This window comes from Rhinatrema bivittatum, chromosome 4, assembly GCF_901001135.1.
Source record: "Rhinatrema bivittatum chromosome 4, aRhiBiv1.1, whole genome shotgun sequence".
NCBI lineage: Eukaryota > Metazoa > Chordata > Amphibia > Gymnophiona > Rhinatrematidae > Rhinatrema > Rhinatrema bivittatum.
The window spans coordinates 189,537,987-189,557,655 of NC_042618.1; the positions used below are offsets into that span (position 1 = coordinate 189,537,987).

Sequence of the window (19,669 nt, forward strand, 5' to 3'; positions counted from 1 at the left end):
AAGTCCCTGGGCTTGCAAAAAGGGGTGGGGGAGGGGGCGGGGTCAGCGGCTCCTGGCACATTGGCCATTTGCCGCTGTGTCAGCGATCGCGTGCCGACAAATGGCCGGCGCAAAAGGTGAAACAAAACTTTTGGGGGGGTTAGAGTAGGGATAGGGGGGGAAAGGTTAGGGGAAGGGGTGGGAAGGTCAGGTTAGGGGGAAGGGAACGGGGGAAGGTTGTGTGGCTCGGCGCGCGCAAGGTGCACAATTGTGCACCCCCTTGCACGCGCCGATCTCTGATTTTATAACTTGCGCGCGCAACCTTTTAAAATCTACCCCAATAAATATTCTTAATATATATGTTTGCATATGCGTTGATCTAAAAACCTAGTGACGTTTTTTATTTTGGTTATTCTGAAAACCAGGCCTGTTTGTGTGTGAATTAGACAAACTAATGGAAAACAATCAAAAATGATTTTTTTTCTCATAATGAAGCACTGTTCTGTTTTTGGAGGGGAATCAGTTTCCTCTTCCACCTCCTCTTTTGGGCTTCCAGCCCAGTTAATACCAGCACTAGGATCTGGTTCCATGAGTTTTCATTTGCAACTACTGAGGATTCTCTTCACGACCCCTTCCCCCTCCCCCTGTTTTATATCCTCTCCCAATTCAGCCTAATGGTTCATTGCATTAAAAGTCCTTGATCAGGGGCTGTGCACCTTGGCTCCTCATGGAAGCCCGAAATTCCAGCATGGGAGTCCCTCCCCTTGGAGCAGAGAGGTGCTGACCTGGGAATTTGTACCCAAATCCAGCACTGCCAGTGAGCCATTGGGTTAGCCTTGATACTATTTTTAAAGACAAGACGCTTAGCAGTGCTGACCCTGATTTCTGAAAGCTTTTCTCTACTCACAGAATAGGACAAAGTAATTTTTTTAGTCAGGCCAGGGTGTATCTTTGTGCGTGGCAAGACTGACCCCAGAAGTATCCTGTTGTGCTACAGCAACATACAGATGTACAAGTAAAATATAGACCAATTATCCATCTAATGCTATTGATGTGGTCTCCTACTGAGTTGACCTTTTTTTATTAAAAAAAAAAAAAATTACCATTTTACCACTGTTATCTTCCTGAAACTTCCCTGATTTCATTTCATTTTGCTGCGAGATTAAAGCCATCCCTCTGGATTTTCTTTTTCCCTAGGAATTTTCAAACACCCTCTTGTCACTTTTCCTGCTATAGATGATCAGTCAGATGAGTTGTGAATGTCCAAATGTTTGCTCATTGTGCCCTAAAGGTGCATTCTGCTTTTTAGCATACTACATACCTAGGGACCTTTGCTTTCACTTTTCATTTCAATTTTCCCTGCATTTTATCAGTGTTTCTTATAAAGAACAAAAATGGGAGAAAAATTTCCTTTGTGTTTGATCAGGATAAGGACTCCATTCTTTGCTTTTATTTTTGTCATAAGGATGCTGTTTTTTAGGGGGTGGGGGGGGCAAATTATTTTTACGTAAACCAGGATAAATCCTAAACAAAACAAAACTCAAGCTAGACATGTAATATTTTTGGAAATGTGTCAAGAGGTTTTGACATGGTACATTTTTTGTTTGTTTGTTTTTGCCTTGCAGATTTATAGTTAAATTTCAACAAGCTACTTATACATTTTTTTCAGCCTCAGAGCTTTGTTTTTTCCTAGATTCCAAACAGTTGGACATTGGAGGGAATGTAGGAAACAGGTAGTTCTGTTGGCTTAGGTGGATTTATCTATAGACACAGGTCCTAGGCTTTATGTTAATTTCTGTTGTAACATTTCATAAGATGGCCATACCCTCATTGGCTTATTTTCGTTTTTGACCCTTCTTTTATTGTGGACTAATTAGAGATTTATGTTATAGGTTTTTTTTTTACTGTTTTTCTTGTCGACATATATGCTTCTATTACTGCATTCAAGTGAATGCTTGTAATTTAGTTTAGTTTGTTGAGTTTTATATACCATCGTTCAGACATGCCATCACAACGGTTAAGAGAAAAATAAAATACAAAGATACAGATATAAATTATCAAAAGAAAAAACGGCAATTAAATGAAATGAAATCTAATAAAAATAACATTAAACAGTAAAATAAGTTTATAAAAAGTTTAAAGGTAAAAAGACATATTAAAAGTTGGTGTAATAAAATTGGCTGGGGCTGTTGTCAATTAGGATCATTATAGGCACTGTTTTAAAAAAGGGAGGGAAATCAGTGGGGGGGGGGGGAACCTGTTTTTCCACTCAAAGTTCTTACATTTTTGTTCATTACAATGAACACTGATAAATTTCTGGGAAAAATAGAATAAAAACTGAAAATGAAGGTCCCTATGTATACTATTAGGGAGAGAGGCATTGGGAAATAGGCTTTTCATATGAGCGATAGAGCAAGCAAAAAGCAGTGCTAGCCTGGAGGGCGAGGCAACATCAGGGATGTCAGTTGGGTGCCATTAAATTGACGGTCGGCCCCTGTGACATAGTGAGGGCAAAGGTAGCGCCGACGCCATTTTGAATACTGGCAATACGGCCCGAGTGCAGGAGGTCGCTCCCGGACCCCCGCTGGACTTTTGGCAAGTCTTGTGGGGGTCTTGAGGCCCCCCCAAGCTGGCCAAAAGTCCCTGGGGGTCCAGCGGGGGTCCGGAAGCGATTTCCTGCACTCATGACGTCTGATGCCAGGAATCAAAATGGCACTGATAGCCTTGCCCTTACTATGTCACAGGGGCTACCGGTGCCATTGGTCAGCCCCTGTCACATGGTAGGAGCACAAGATGGCGCCGATGGCCATGTGACAGGGGCTGACCAATGGCACCGGTAGCCCCTGTGACATAGTAGGTCAAAGGCTATCGGCGCCATTTTGATACTGGTACCGAGGGTGTGTGAGTGCAGGGTATGGTTCCCGGACCCCCCGCTGGACCACCAGGGAGTTTTGGTAAGTCTTGGGGGGGTCAGGAGGTGGGGGGGGGTTGTTTAAATTGGCGGCCGAGCAATTCGGTGAAAATTAGTTGTATTCGTGGGGAATCTCGATACGTTTCGCTTTCCCCACGAATACAACGAATAGTGCAACATACGTTGCGGATCGCCAATATGGCGAAAACGAATGCACACCCCTACAATGTTAGGCTCTATCTTAGGAGTTACTACCCAAGAAAGATGGTGGATAATACATTGAAATCGTCGGCCAGTGTGCTGTGGCAATCAAAAAAGCAAACAGAATGTTAGGAATTATTAAGAAGGGAATGGAAAAAAAACTGGAGGATGTCATAATACTTCTGTATCGCTCCATGGTGAGACTGCACCTTGAATACTGTGTGCAGTTCTGGTCACCACATCTCAAAAAGTATATAGCTGTACTGGAGAAAGTGCAGAGAAGGGCGACCAAAATGAAAAGGGCATGAAATGACTGCCCTATGAGGAAAGGCTAAAGAAGTTAGGGATAGAAAAGAGATGTCTGAGGGGGGGATATGATAGAAGTCTAGAAAATCATGAAAGGACTTGAACAAGTTAGTGAAAATTGATTATTTACTTTCTCAGATATAATAGGACCAGGGGGCACTCCATGAAGTTAGCAAGTAGCTCATTTAAAACAAATCAAAGAAAATTATTTTTCACTCAGTGCATAGTTAAGCTCTGGAATTCATTGCCAGAGGGTGTGGTTACAGCAGTTAGTGTAACTGGGTTTAAAAAAGGTTTGGATAAGTTCCTAGACAATAAATCCATAAACTGCTATGATGGTAATTAATAAGCATAGTAGCTTGAGATCTATCTAATGTTTGGGTACTTGCCAGGTACTTGTGACTTGGAGTGGCCACTGTTGGAAAGAGGATACTGGGCTTGATGGACCCTTGGTCTGACCCAGTAAGGCATATCTTCTAATCTGAGCGGTAAAACTGTGAGCTGAAGTCCAGCACAGACTTGCTGGACGTGCGTGAAAACGTGTGTTCAAACTGAGTGCCCATTTTTTAACACGTGCACAGCTACCTCTCCTGGGCACTTGATGCTATATTTAAATGAGCTGGTGCATTAAAAAGGATGTACTAGGGAGAAATTGTGCATCCCTAGCGCCCAGGAGATGTGGCTGTGCGCTTATTGCTACGGGCACTCAGTATAAACCATAGAGATCCACTAAACATCAACTAAAGAATTAATGAAATGTATGATAAAAAAAAACCACGCACAGTAGCAAGGGGTGAAATCGGCCTGGAGCGTGTACATTGTGCATCCAGAAAAGTTTTTTTTTTTTAAATAATCTATCCATTTCATTAATTCTTTAGTAGAGGAACCACAGAGAACAGTGTTTTTGATTTTTTTCATAACCCCGTGACTCACAAATGACTTAACGCTCTGGGGCTGGCATTAAATTTACTGGGTTAAAAAGTGTGCACTAGGGGGTAGATTTTAAAAGAAGCGCGATCAGCCTACTTTTGCTTGCGCATCAGACTCAAGCAAAAGTACGCTGGATTTTAGTAGATACGCGCGGAGCCGCGCGTATCCACTAAAATCCCTGGATCGGCGCGCGCAAGGCTATTGATTTTGTATAGCCGGCGCGCGCCGAGCCGCGCTGCCTAACCCGTTCCCTCCAAGGCCGCTCCGAAATCGGAGCGGCCTCGGAGGGAACTTTCCTTTGCCCTCCCCTCACCTTCCCCTCCCTTCCCCTACCTAACCCACCCGCCCGGCCCTGTCTAAACCCCCCCCTTACCTTTGTCGGGGGATTTACGCCTCCCGGAGGGAGACGTAAATCCCCGCGCGCCAGCGGGCCTCCTGCGCGCCGGGCCGCGACCTGGGGGCGGGTACGGAGGGCGCGGCCACGCCCCCGGACCGCCCCGGGCCGTAGCCACGCCTCCGTACCCGCCCCCAAAACGCTCCCGACACGCCCCCGAAACGCGCGCCGGTAGGCCTATGTAAAATAGGCTTACCGGCGCGCAGGGCCCTGCTCGCGTAAATCCGGGCGGATTTACGCGAGCAGGGCTCTTAAAATCCGCCCCTAGGTGCCTGGGGATTAACTGCAGCAGGGGATAATAGTTAATAGCCTCATCTTCATGGAATTTACATGTGATGAGCACTAAGTACCTGAGTTAAGTTATGTTTATTTATTAGTTTCTATGTCTTTAATTTCTTTGCTTCTTGGAATTTTCTGTTACTAAGTTATCCTGTATTTATTTCCCTGTTTTATGTAACTTTTCCTATGACTCGCTGTTTACCCTGTGTTCGATGTAAACCGGTGTGATAGGACTATTATGTCCTGAACATCGGTATAGTAAAAAGAAGTAAATAAATAAATAAATATTGGCTACACATTTGTTTGGACGTGGGTTTTGGACGCGCTTATCCCCTTATTGCATCAGGTGTTATGCTAGCGCATCCAAAACACGCAACCAAGCCATTGTGAACCTGTGCGTTAAGCCGAGTGCACTTTATTGCATCGGCCCCACAGTGTTTTAAAGCCCGGATTGCTGCATCAACCTGTAGGTATGGGTGAAGCAGCTTGGATTTACATAGCAACCGGTTAAACGTTAGGAAACATTGTTAAAATGTAGCACAACATAATGTAGCAGTTGCTGGCAGATAACCTCTTGGTCTATCCAAGCTACCCACTGTTTCATTTAATTCCAGCTGAGCGAGGAGGCCGGGTATCCCAAGCCAGATTTGCTTCTGCCTTCATGTATTGTGGAATACTCCCTGCTTCCCTAAAATCTTAATCGCCTGGCTTTTCAGTTCGGGTAAGGGCGACTCATCTGTCGACCGTGTTAGAAAACTGCTACCTGGAGACATAAGGGAGATGGGGAGTAGGGGTGGGGAGCTGTTGAGGACTCGGTCTTCTTGCTTCTCCCCCTTCTTACACAGACTCGTTAGACAAATACCTGCCACTTGGCATTTCATAACCGAAAGGAAGTAAGCCTGGTGATTCCGAGTTTGGTCTCTGCCCGTCTTGCCATCCCTGCCATTCAGCTTCCTCGGCAATGAGTTCCAAGCACGTTTCCCTGAATACGTTTGAAGCACAAATGCAATGCATTTCCAACACACTTGTGTTAAAGCTAAGGGACGATGGCCTTCTATTTCTTTCCGAGACTCCAGTAAAAAAAAAAAAAAAAAAGACTCTACTTTCACTGTTAACGGAACACCATATTTTTTTGTAAGTAGTTTCTGCAGCCATTAAGTCCGATGCTAGTAGCTGGCGTTCTAATGCTTGCCTGTTCCCCCTGCTCCGTTTCGAACGAGGTCGAGCGGCCACGCTCCAAGCCAGAGGGATAAAAAAAGAAAACAAAACAGAGAGGCAGCGAGTCACGTGCAGATCACCGATTTCTGTGAAAGGAGCCGGGGCCGGGGGGGACGTCACTGGCAGCTGGACATTCCAAAGGCGCAGTGAAAAGCCGCGCGTGGGTGAGTTATCCTTGGCAGAGCTCGCGGGGATAGACAACGCGCGCACCAAGCAGGGTCTAATGGAGGCGGAAGCAGCCGGGAATCCTTTCGCTTTCATTACCTGGGCACGCGTGAGTGACTCTGGCAGCAGGTGAGCGCGCTCCCTTCACGGGTAGAAATCCTCCCGGACCCCTCCCATCCTAGGATCACTGGCCAGTGTTTTAGACCGGGGGGGAGGGGGAGGATCACAAGGCTTCCTTAACGACCGCGGAGCTTTGTGAGTGTGCAGTCACTTCAGAGCCCCAAAGGTATTTTGTTGCCTGACGTCTGCCGTGCGCGAATCGTGGCTGTGGCACAGCAGTTAATATCAAGATAACCATGAAGTGGAAACGCTGAGGCCGCCTGAGCAGAAACAGCGCATTCAGGCTGAGAGGTAGGAGCCTTTATGTCAACTTTTTTTGAAGGACTTTTACGTCTTTAGATGTGAGAGAACCTCCAACAAAATTATAAGGAAGCATTTATTCCAAAACTTATTATTCCAAACTTTTCGATTTTATGTTAAAACAAGCTTATAACTTTTTTTTTTTTTTTTAGAGAAAAGGGATGTAAGGCCAACAAACACTGTAAAACTCAGTAAAGCTCATTGCCAGTACTTAAAGAGTGCCTGAATCTACGCTGTATAACACACGAGTTTTGTGCATAAATATTTCATTTTCTGTTTTACCATTTAAAAAAAAAAAAACAAACCCTTTTATTAATACAACAGATCTGTTTGAAAATAAGATCTTTTTTTGCCAATCTATTGTCACAGTCCCCTGCTTGTGGTCTCACAGTCTGTTGTTGTGCAGTTAGCAGTGATGTTACAAAGTGAGAATCGTGTGCACATCTCCATGCCAGCAAGTGGCAGGAATAGACGATTTCTTCGAATGCAGTTGTTCTGTGCATGTAGTAGCATAACAGAATGCCTAGTAATCTCCATAAAGGAAATAATAGTTAAGGTAGGAGATAATGTGTGAATAAAAAGTTTGACTTAAATAAGTTTTCTCTGGGGCATCCTTATTATAAAAGCTTATGGTAATTTTGTTTTAAGGGGGGGTGAAAACTGCCTTACAATTTTTGTCCCAAAGAGTTAAATTTAAGATCAGACAAAAATCCTACAGCAATTTTTGCCCAGGTTTCCGCTTGCACAATTTTCTGTGTGGAGTTTCTTTCCCCCCTTTTAGAGGTTGCAAAAATTAATTGGGAAAAAGATGTAATATTTGAAAATTGTGAATTGACTTTTAGCTCTTTCTGCTTTTTTTGCCCTAATTTTGCATGATCTTTACATTTTTCTTTGTTGTATGAAGAGAACAGAAACCTTATTAAACAGTAAATGTTTCCTAAAAGCGTTATCCCTGTGAACATACTTTTCTGGATAAAAGTTTCTTTTTATAGTGAAGAATGGGGAGCAGAGACTCTTTGAAGGGGGCATTAAATAACATCAGGTTCATTTAAACAGAATTCAGAACGATCAGGTTAAATTTTAGTCTTGGAACAAATGTATTCTGTTGTAGATTATGACAGGTGGTTGTCAACACACATAGGGGCCGATGCAAAACGGTGCACTCGGCTGAGTGCTCTGTTTAACCCGCGGTTGGATACACAGTTTGGATGCGCGTCCACAGCCCCTTATGCTATAAGGAGATTAGTGTGTACAAAACGCGCATCCAAAACCCCACAAAACTAATACTGCTCATCACATGCAAATACATGTTGATGGAGGCTATTAGTTATTCTCCCCAAATCTTAAAAAAAAAAAGTGTGCCTGACCCACAAGTTTTTACACTCAGAAATTAACTCCTGCCCAGAGTAGGTGTTAATTTCTGAGCAGCCCAAAAAAGTGTACAGAAAAACAGAAAATACTGCTTTTCTGTACATCCTCAGACTTAATATCGTGGTGATATTAAATTGGAGGAGCCATTTTGCAATGGCTTTGTTCTGAAAGTTTAAAACTTTAATAAAGAAATACGTTAAAAAAAAAAAAAAAAAAAGTGCCAGCGGTCAGGTTAGGGAAACGGACGTTCAATTAACGAGCATCCATTTTCCTAACCCCCGTAGCTCTGCACCTGTTATGAAAATGGACGCTCATAAAATTGAGCGACCATTTTCCTAATCCGCTGACAGCCACCTCTCCTGGGCGCCCACTGCCAAGGAGGTGCTAGTGGCGCACATTTGTCCCTAGCACCTCCTTGGCAGTGCGATCCTCCTCCTCATTTACTTATTGCATCGCTCACCCAGGAGAGGTGTCTGGGCACGCATTGGGAAATTGGGTGCTCAACACTGAATGACCGCCTTCCATGCTTGTTTATTGAATCGGCGCCCTAGCCAGTCAGGTTTTCAGTACATCTTCAGCGAATATGACTATGCCCATGCTGTGGAATGAACTCCCAGTGCATTTGAGGGAAGAAACCGATTTACTACAGTTTTGCCGTAATCTGAAGACCTGGTTGATGATCTCAGATTTATGAATTAATTTTTATCTTGACCGGCAACAAAGTTGCTTATGACTTTTTATTTTGTATTATTATTATTATATTGTTGTTTTTCTTGTAATTCATTAACTTGTGCATCGCTAAGAAAGATCTTATGGTAAGATCTATATAGAGATTCATAAATTTTATAAATAAATATGAATGAGGGAGCTTTGCATGCACTGCTTCCATTGTATGCTAATTTCATTTATTTATTTATTTCCACATTAGTTAACTGCAAGTCTCTTAGGCTACAGGGCGGTTTACAATCTTAACACTGGTTATATGTGCTCCCATGGTTTTTTGCCTGTTATTAAACGTGAATTGTATTTTGAATTAGTTTGAAGCTTACACTGCTGGGGTTTTGGGTTTTTTGTTTTTTTTTTTGGATTAGCAAAAAAAAACCCAACAAAACAACTAACAAGTTACAATTATCAAGCCTAGTACTAATTAAGGCCTGTTTGATTAACTGTAAATCAGTTGGCGATAGGAGCGCAGCTGCCTCATGTTCCAGAGGTGATAGAACACCCTTTAACTATATTGCCAATATTTATTGTGGATACCCTGAAAACTAGATTGGCTCAGTGTGACCCAAGGACTGGGGTGAGAACCTCTGTCTACAGCATGGATGGCAAACTCTTATTCTTAAGTATCCCAATCAAGCCGGGTTTTTAGGAGTATCTGAACATGCTAAACTTACCATAAGCATTAAGCAATGTTTTAAGGCTCCCATTGTGTAGCATTTTCAATCTTTCTAGTTTCTACTGTGAGCTTAATCAGGCATACCTATTTTTTTTTTTTTAGCTGCAAAAGTATAACTCGGGGTTTCTTACCTGCTGATATGTCCCTGCATAACAGGATAAGTGACCCCTCTGTTAGTCCCCTACAGTGTAGTCTAGGAGAGCAGAGGGCATCTCTGGTTCTCAAAGGCCCCTAACTGGTTGCATTTTCAGGGTATCCCTAACGAGTATGCATGAGAGAGAATTGCATTCATACTTCCTCAATTGTATGCAAATCTATTTCTTGAACCTGATTGATTAGTGGCCCTCAAGGACTGTATTTGCTCTCCTCTGGTCTAGAAAACTTTTTATAGGAGTGGAAACCCTTATTGGAAAAGCCCAGAGTGGATCTGGGCTTTTCCAATAAGGGACAGAGACAGAGTTTCCAATAAGGGTTCAGAGACAGAGTTGGTCTATAGCAGTAGTTCTCAACCCAGGAATTCCCAGGCCAGTCTTGTTTTCAGGATATTCCTAACGAATATGCATGAGATATATTTGCGTACATTGGAGGCAACGCATGCAAATATATCTCATACATAATCATAAGAGGTACCTTGAAAATCAGACTGGCCAAGTGGTCCTTGAGAACCACTGGTCTAGAGAGAGGAGAAAAACAGCAGAAGTTAAGCAACTAACATGAAGTAGGGTTGAATACTATTAAGTTCCCTTTGCCTAGCTATATAGTGCTCCTGGGGAGTTTCGTGAAGAACAGCCTTGCATGATTCACCAGTTTGGAAGAGCTGCCTGAATGGATTCCAGAAGAGTCAGTGAAAACCCAAGATAGAAATCTGTGTGCCGAAATACAATCTTAAGAGGAGGAGAGAGGGTCAATCTGTTCCAAGGGATAAAGAGTCAGCCATAAGCTGAAATGTCTCTGATTTATGAGAGCAAGTGTAAGTTAGCACCACTAATACCTGAGAAGATTGCTCTGTATAGTTCACTGCTCTAAACAGATACCGAGAGCTATGAAACTCACTGCTTCCTGTGGAAAAGTAACCTGTTCAATCAGTTTCTATTATATATATATAGTCAGACCAGCTTGGGAACCGCACCGACTAATTATGGTAGCACTTATTGGAAATCTCAGGGGAGGATTTGCAGGTGTGGCGCAGAAAGGGTTTGTTTATTTATGGGCATGTGATATTTCACCTTCTGCATGTGTGGCCTGAAGGTGGATTACAAAACAAGTTTTAACTAACAGCTATAGTATATTGGGCAAAGGGCATTTATAATCACAGCTGAATCGGGTTTACAGTGGGGATAGCATTGAGAAGCCAGACTATATAGCTTATCATCCTTACTTGATAGTTCAGGTAAACAGGTCAGAAAGACTGAGTGTCTGTACCAAGGAAGCTCTAAAGGAATTTGTGGCCATAGAGCCGTGCCTTATGTTACGAATCCGGAGTGGATTGTGGACCCTTGGCCCGAGGCAGAGTTGGCGCTACCTGAGGAAGAGAACCCCCACAGGTCCCCACCATCGGGAGGCAAGGCCGGAGAGATGCAGGGGCCAACTGGAGCTTCGCCACTACCAGCTCATGTTCCCCGCGGGTTGAGCCCTTGGGTGCCGGGGGCCAGCTGGTCTTAGGTGGGCCCCTGTTATGACGGGTGGCGAGAAGGTGAGCGTTAGGATGTGAGACGGAGCCCGGACTGGAGCAAGGGGAAGAACAGAGTATACGGCAGTCCAGTTCCGAAACAGAGGCAAGCGGAGAGAAGCCAGGTGAATCCAATCTGTGGTCAGGGCAGGCAGCAAGGATCGAGAAGAGAGCCGGTCTGAGGTCGGGAAGCCAGAAGATCTGTCCAAAGGCAGGAAGACCTGGATGAGGAACAGGCAGGCAGGATCCGGAGCCGGGAAGCTGGAACAGGAGCCGGGTAGCTGGATCAGGAACAAGGCAAGCTGGATCCCTGAAGCAGGCGTGCTGGAAGTGGGAGACCTCTGACGGTTTGGGGCTGGTTTAAATACCTGCTGGGCTCTGACATCATTCGGGGAGGCCGGCGGCAATTTCCTGCCGCGGGCCCTTTAAAAGTTTCTAGGTGGCGCACGCCCGCCTCAGGAGGAAGCCGGGGGCAGACGGAGTCGACGGCGTCCTGTGGGCAGGGAGACCTGGGATGGTCCCGGCGGCACGGGAGGACTGCCGCCCGCGTCTGAGGGGGCCGGGAGGCGCGGCCCACGCCGGAAGAGAGTCGGCGCTTTGGGGAGTGAAGTAAGATGGCTGAAGGTTAGTGATACCTTAGGACAGAGATTTGGAGCATAACAAATGAAGGTACAAAGTTTTGTACAGGATAGTCTAGCTGAAGCTCGGGTTGGGGAGAGGGGATGATTTCCCCTTTCACAAAAGAGTTTTTTTTTTCCTCCAATGGTCCATTACACTGTCCAGGGCCTGTGCGGCGATGTCGGGGGTAGGGGAGTCTTCTCCCTCCAATGATGAGGGCAAGGGAGTTCTTCGCTGATGATGCCACCTGCCTTGTCCATAGTTCTGACACCAGCCGATAGGCCACTGAATGACAAGAACTTGCAACTGTCCAGGATATCCCCCTGGATACCAGTGGTTACAGTAGTAATAACTGGGATGAGTAAAAAAAAAACGGAACAAGACCGTTCGCCTTGGAAAGTGAAATATTCATTAAGTTGGATTAATTGTTGTTAATAAATATTTCACTTTCCAAGGTGAGCGGTCTTGTTCCATTTTTTACTCATCTGTGGCTACGCTTGACCGACTTCCATTTTGCTTTATTGTAATAACTGGGATGACTGCTGTTCTTAGAGAAACTGAAACGAAAAGCCTAGGAGCCTAACTTATCTGCAGTACAGCATTTATGTGCATAAATGGACATGTGGAGATTAATGTTAATATTTTATAAATGATGGGAACTGCATAGTTTATAAAATACCATGTAATTCTGCTCCAAAATTATGCGTGTGTTTCAGTACGTGCAGACATTTCAAATGCAGAAAAGCACATACTTTCTCTACCTATTGTATAAACACATATTTTAAATGCATAAAAAATATATAACATGTATGTGTAATAACCCTGATTTACATGTGGAGGCAGGTATTTTTTTTTATAAAGTATGCATGTATACCGATTTTAAAAATATTTGTGTGCGTCAGTCCATCTAGACCCTCTAGTACTTCGACCTGCACCCTCACCAGTTCACTCAAAAGCTGCAGACAGCAGACAAGTCCGATTTCACTTGCATGAGTCAGCAGATGTAAAATTGTCCGAATAAGTTCAGGAATGCACACATTCATATCTCTTACAAAACAGCAACCAGCGCATGTACTGAACCCTGCCCCTTTTTTTCGCCAGCAAAATGTACACACAAAATGGAAAAATAAACACATACTCTCGGTGTTTATAAAACAATACGTACACAAGTGCATGCTACTTATACATGCATGCGTAAAACCCTTTTGAAAATGTATTCTCATTATTACAGTAAGGTAAAAACCAGGACTGGCTCACTCTGTCTCTTATGACACAGATCGATCCAGTAACCTCTTTTTAAGCTATAATGGCATATTTTCTCCTCTTCTTTCTCTTAAAAACAAATTACTTTGAGCAATATGAGGAAGTCCTTTTTTCTCCCTCTCCAATATTCTTATTAGCAATTTGTGATTTAAATTGTCTGCAGTTGTTGATTTTGTTGAGCCTCGTGCATAGAGCTTCAGCTTTGGGGCTGTTTGATTTTGTGTAATCTTTTATAATCTGTCTGCTGTAATATTTTCTATTTGTCACACTTAGTAAATCAAGCCCTTGGTTTTTGCTCTGTTAATATAAAGCCAGTGCTATCATTTTTTCTTATCTGTATTTAATTTTGCACTTAACTTTTATCTAGTGATGTCAGCCTAAATTTGTATGTATCGGGAGCTTTTATCTTGGATTTTTTGACCTTGCACACACATGAGGTTTTTGCAGAAGGACCTTGACCAATACAAGTGTAACTTTTTAAAGACACGGTCTTTCATACATAATGTCTTTCTCTAAAATACTTCTGTTTTCTTTCCCTTATTTCATAGAGGGATCCTTAGCTATATTACTGCAAAGATTTTGTTTCTAGCCGCTGTTGGGAGAAATGTACTCATGGTTAAGCTAATGCATGCTTTCTTGTGCTTCCAGAGGACCCATACTCATTGTGGGTACTTGTTGGTAGGAATGATACTGAAGGGTTCCAAGATGACAAAAGCTTACACAGTTGCCTCATTAAAGCTTCCCATTAAATAACAAAAAGAAAAATCTGAGCTCAGTTGAAAAAGTCCAGGAGCCTATCCCCAAACATCTTAAGAGGCCCTCTATTACCACAAATATACTTCTGTGCCTGCCGTTGTTTGTGAGGGTTTTTTTCCCCCTAAGGTATTTGACATTTTTATGGTGATCCCAAGTGTGTTCTATAGAAAAGAATTGGGACAAGAGCTGCTGAGGGCATCAATACTGGTGTCACAAAGGATAGTATTAGTTTAGGATAAAATAGGGAAGGGTTGTATGTTAATCCTTTTATTTTAGAAAATATGCTTATAACAGAAACAAGAACTGCTTTCATCTGTGCTGAAATTCTGACGGATGCAGGGATGGGTGAGCTGAGCTTTTGCTGTGGGAAGCAGGGGGCTGCCAGTCTGATGGATTGACAGCTTTCATGACGGACTCCAGTAGGGAACTTTGTAATGTTTCAGGCATTTCTAGGACTGTATTCATAGGGCAGAGGTCCAGCAACCTGCACTAGAGCTTTTCACTTTGCTCTGGTGACCTTTGAGCCATTTGCTGCCTTGAGTTGAATTGCCTTTTAGTAAGTAGAGCTGTTGAAAGAGAGACTATAGGCCGGATTTAAGTTTTGAGCAATAAGAAAAAAAGTGCAAAAAGCCTACAAGGCACAATTTACACAATTTTTAAAATATTTACAGTGCATCGTTTGCTCAAGGACTTAATTTCCTGCAGCTTCTTGAAGGGAAAAAAAATCCCACAGGGAAAAAAATTGTGTAAATGAAAACAGCAGTTGTAAAATTGTTTGCTGTACGGGATAAACTTAACTATAGATATCAAGCTTTTCAAACTGATATGCTGCCATGCATGCCGAATGTGAACTATTATCACAATATTTGTAAAATGACATCAGTGTACTACAGTCCTATGGCATACAGAGCTTACACTGTGGAGGTAATTTTCAAAAGGATTTACAAATGTAAAAGGACTTTTGAAAATTGCTATGATATATGCTTTTATGCCCATAACTCCTTTGAAAATTACCTCCTGTGGGCTTGACAGATAGGGATGTCAATATTATTTTTAAATCAGTTCTTCATGTTTTAAATTAATCAGTAACAGATTACTGATTTTCCTTTCCACTTCCCAGCCATCAAAGAATGTTTAAATCTTCATGGGATTAAATGGGTATTGCCATTGTACAATAGCAAGCTCCTTCCCCCATGAACTTATGTGTTGGAGCCTTACAATGGGCCTTATTTTCCAATATCGCATTGGTAACGCATTAGGGGGAGTTACCAATGCAAATGAGGCTTCTTTCGTGCAGTGGGGAAAAATCACGTGCGGCGATGTTTTCGCCATTCACGAAAACATTAGTGCCGCACGCGATGTTTTCCCAGTGCACGATGATTCTTTCAGTCTTTTATCGCAGTGCACGATAGTCCCAGACAGCCTGTTTCAGGCTCTGGGAGAGGGGGAGAGAGAGAGAGAGAGAGAGAGAGAGAGAGGCCCCCAACCCCCGACGCTCATACCTAATCCCCACTCGGGGTGGGGATTAGGTATGAGCGTCGGGGGTTGGGGGCCACTTTCGCATTCCACATGAGACCTACGGACAGAACAGTGGTCTCTAGTGCAGATTTGCTGGCTGTCGGAGTGAGAACTCTCACTCCAAGAAGTGGTTTGGGCAACGTTCTCTCTACCTAGCTTGATGGACACTCTACCTGGGCAACAACATGCTAGGTGGAGAGAATGTTGGCCAAATCTCCGCTTGGAGTGAGCGTCCTCACTCCGACGGCCAGCAAATCTGCACTAGAGACCACTGTTCAGTCTGTAGGTCTCATGTGGAATGCGAAAGTGGCCCCCAACCCCCGACGCTCATACCTAATCCCCACCCCGAGTTAGTAGGTGGCCCTCCCATAGGGGTTAAAATACCTATGTAGGGCATAGGCACTATAGTAAGGCTCTTGCTCTCTCTCTCTCTCTCTCTCTCTCTCTCTCTCTCTCTCTCTCTCTCTCTCTCAAACAGGCTGTCTGGGACTATCGTGGATGGCGGTAATCCTTTTCAGGCCCATAACGCGAGGTTGGAGTTGTAGTTATTAGCCGCGCTAACACTGCGGCTGTTTCGCCGCACACGATACACAGGTTCCCGCTTTACATATGCTCCGCCCCCTGAATACCAAATGACTAATTTGCATTCGCAAATCGCGTTAACAGCTGTTAACGCGATTTGCGAATTTATCGCACGCGGTAAAGTGCTTGGAAAATGAGGCCCAATGTGGACTAAGCTGTTTCTGAATCTGAGTAATGTGTTTTGGACCTGTCAAAAAAGGGTTTTCAACCCTGTAGAGACTACTCAGACTACAAGCCACTGCAGCCAAGGTGAAGGAATATAAACATATGTAAAAAAAAAAAAACAACCTCTATGTGCTCTCCTGTGAATGACAGATGTTCTGCAAGAACCAGTATCCAGCACTCACAGTATTAACAAATTGTGAAAAGGACTGTACTGTTTAGCCTGCCCAGAGAACAGCACTATATAGCTATCAGAGGAGGAAGCCAAAGGAATGCTGGGATACCATTTAAGGTAGAAAAGGTACAATTTGGCTAGCTGTGTCTGTGTGTGCAGGATGGGGATAGCCAGGAGCCAGAAAGAGAGGATTGTATCTGGCAGCTGTGTAATAAGTTCTTCTGAAGAGCTAATTATCAAGAGAGAGAGACAGAAGTCTGCGCTCTGAGGAAATAGAGAGGCAGACAGCTATTCTTGTTTCATAGCCAAGCTACATATAAAAACACAACAGTGGTCAGAGAAGCCAGGAGCTGAGAGATTGAGAGACTTCCTTTTAGAAATATCCAGGCTCAGGAACACATGGCTGGATTACCCTCCTAAGAGACTGAGTTAAGTAATCTAAACTTTGCACACAGAGTATCTTAGCAGAGGAAGCAGAAATGTATTTCTTTGCCTTTTGCCACAAATTTAGTATCTCATCATAACTGCTTCAGCCTTTCAGCCAAAGTCAAGCATAAACCCTTATGGGGAAAGAAACACTGGTGGACTGTAGTCTTTCTGTAAGAGACTGAAAACAAGCCATCTTTCTGTTTAGTACCAAGTAAACCATTTGGAGAAGCTCCCCAAGAAAGAGACCTTTCACACACTGCAGTGCTCATCTATTTGGGGTAGATTTCTAAAAAAAAGCGCGATCGCGTACTTTTGTTTGCGCAGCAGGCGCAAACAAAAGTACGCTGGATTTTATAAGATACGCGCATAGCCGCGCATATCCTCTAAAATCCTGGATCAGCGCGCGCAAGGCTGCCGATTTTGGGCAGCCTGCGCGCGCCGAGCCGCACAGCCTGCCTCCGTTCCCTCCGAGGCCGCTCCGAAATCGGAGCGGCCTTGGAGGGAACTTTCCTTCGCCCTCCCCTCACCTTCCCCCCCCCCCCCCTTACCTTTGTCCCTAGATTTACGCCTGTGAGAAGCAGACATAAATCTACGCTCTGCTGGCACGCCGTCCTCCGACCCGGGGGCTGGTCCGGAGGCCTCGACCATGCCCCCGGGCCGGCGCCACGCCCCCGGTCCCGCCCCCGAAACGCCACCTCACTCGGCCCCGACACGCCCCCGACACGCCCCCTTCAAAAAACCCCGGGACTTACGCGCGTCCCGGGGCTCTGTGCGCGCCGGCAGCCTATGCAAAATAGGGGCCCTGCTCGCGTAAATCCGGGCAGATTTACGCGAGCAGGGCTTTTAAAATCCGCCCGTTTGTTTGTCATCTAGCCAGCTCCACCATCAAGAGGGACTTCTTCATTTTTTTGATTGTTTTTTTTTCCCCCCACACAATTTTGTGTTTGGGACAGGGTGCACCCTTTAAAAACTGGTGACACTGAGGTAGATTTGGCCCCCCCCCCTTTTTTTGACTACTCGGGGGTAAAGAGAATTTTTGAAAACTGTGTACTTCACTGCATCCCCCCCCTCCCAACCATTTTCTATTAGTGTTCCTTATTTTTATTTACTAGCCGAATGAGTATGTTGGTTGCCCTGGCGCTTTCCCAGTGTTATTTTTGCATTGTTTGATTTAAAATAAGAAAGCTACAAGTTTATATTATACTTCAGTACCTTTCCCATTTAATGTTCTGGTTGGATTTACTGTCAGATAATACTAGTAAAAGGGTTAATTACGATTTTATCTGGTCTGTAGTGCCAAAAGTGAGAGGGTATTTGGGAAGGGCACAGAATTGTGATATCAAGGTTACTGGAACCCTGTCTCATCCCTCACTCAGTCTGTGAACCCAAAGATAAATCATATTAGTAAATATAATTTCTCATGTGTGTACTCTCCATCAGAAGCATAGGGGTAATTCCTAGTCTGGACTAGGGGGGGGGGGGGGGCAGGCCACACAATATAAATAGACTCTTTGGACTCCATTTTTAAAAGATTTTAGCCATGAGCAGAGAATATGGAGCAAGTATTGATGGTTTGAACCCCTTGTTGTTTTTGGCTGGAGAACCGTGGTGGCGTTCCAAACGTTCCTGGCCAAGTGATGGCCAGCCCAAGGTCTGAAGTAATTTTTAATCCTTATTTATTAATCGCCTACAGCTGAAACGCTAATCAATTTACAGTAATACACACATAAAACCAGTTGTCTGCACTATATAATTTACAATCAATACATTCAGACAACATCCAACAAGGCATTGATCTGTGCAGTCGGGGTAAATAAACATCGGGGTAACTTGCTTGATGCGGCGGTTACTACCCTTAACCATTAAGCCTTATGCTCACCTTTGATGCAACTCCAACATTGCTCTCTGCATCAATGACAGGGGATGGCAGGAAATTTGAATTAAACAGTTACCAACAAGGGCCCTGAACTTGGTGGTTGATGAAACAGATAAGTATGGGAAAACAAGTGTGGGAGCTTGCTGGGCAGACTGGATGGGCCAATTGGTCTTTTTCTGCTGTCTTATCTATGTTTCTATGTTACTTAAATCCCAGAATTAAAAAAAATCAAAACCTGCAATTTAAAACAAAAACAGTTAAAAATAACATGAATGCTGTCAGTTACAAGAAAACACCTTAAACAATTTATAAAAGAACAGATCCCAGATATACAAATTAGTCAAAAAAAGCCCTGCTTAAACCAGAATTTTTTCAACGATGACTTAAAGATCTTTGAACATTCCATCAATCGCATCTCTACCGGAAAACTGTTCCACAAATCGGGCGCAGCAATTAAAAAGGACCTTACCCTAGCTTTTACCATTCAAGCTTGTTTCATAGATGGAACATCCAACAAACCTCCCTGCCTTCTTTTTACCCTTGACAATAAATCTGGGAAACCCAACCGCAATCGACTTGCAAGTAACCAGCCATGTTAAGAAAGTTTATGCCAGGCAAGAAGGATCACTTGGGAAGCGTGTGGCTGGGAGGGAAGAGTACTTGGTCCTCATGAAACACATTTTTGTTCACCAGTTGTCATATCATTTTTACATGCTGGTTATGATCTGGTTGTTGAACTTCTCTCATAAAATGGTTTTCAGGATGATAGAGTCTGGGCTTAGAAGATCTGCAAGTCCATCTGGCTTTCCTTTTCCCCTACCAAATTGACGTACCACAGACCTTTAATCTCAAGCTTTACTCTTGCTTATCCATGGCTGAAGGCTTTATCTTTCCCCAGTGGGTATGCAGTAGAAATGATAGCACCATAAACCCACAACAGAACTGTTGAATAAACTAGTTAAAATGACTTTATTTTTTGAGTGTTGAACTGCTGCTTCAGATTTCACTGCTGAGTTCAAAACTGCCTTAGGAAGTTTTATGCTGTTGT

At 43.8% G+C, this 19,669-nt stretch overlaps 1 protein-coding gene across 7 annotated transcripts in view; it reads left to right on the forward strand.

Moving 5' to 3' along the window:
• SFMBT1 (Scm like with four mbt domains 1) overlaps nucleotides 1-19,669 on the forward strand; it is a 270,863-nt gene that overhangs the window by 57,505 nt on the left and 193,689 nt on the right. For 2 of the 7 annotated variants that reach the window (XM_029599418.1, XM_029599422.1), the window contains exon 1: nucleotides 6,083-6,512. The exons of 3 other annotated variants lie outside the window; for them this stretch is intronic. The gene's annotated coding sequence lies outside the window, so the exon portion shown is untranslated. Of the gene's footprint in view, nucleotides 1-6,082; nucleotides 6,513-6,544; nucleotides 6,795-19,669 lie in introns of those variants that run through there. 2 more of the 7 variants (XM_029599419.1, XM_029599424.1) reach the window with 1 other exon arrangement.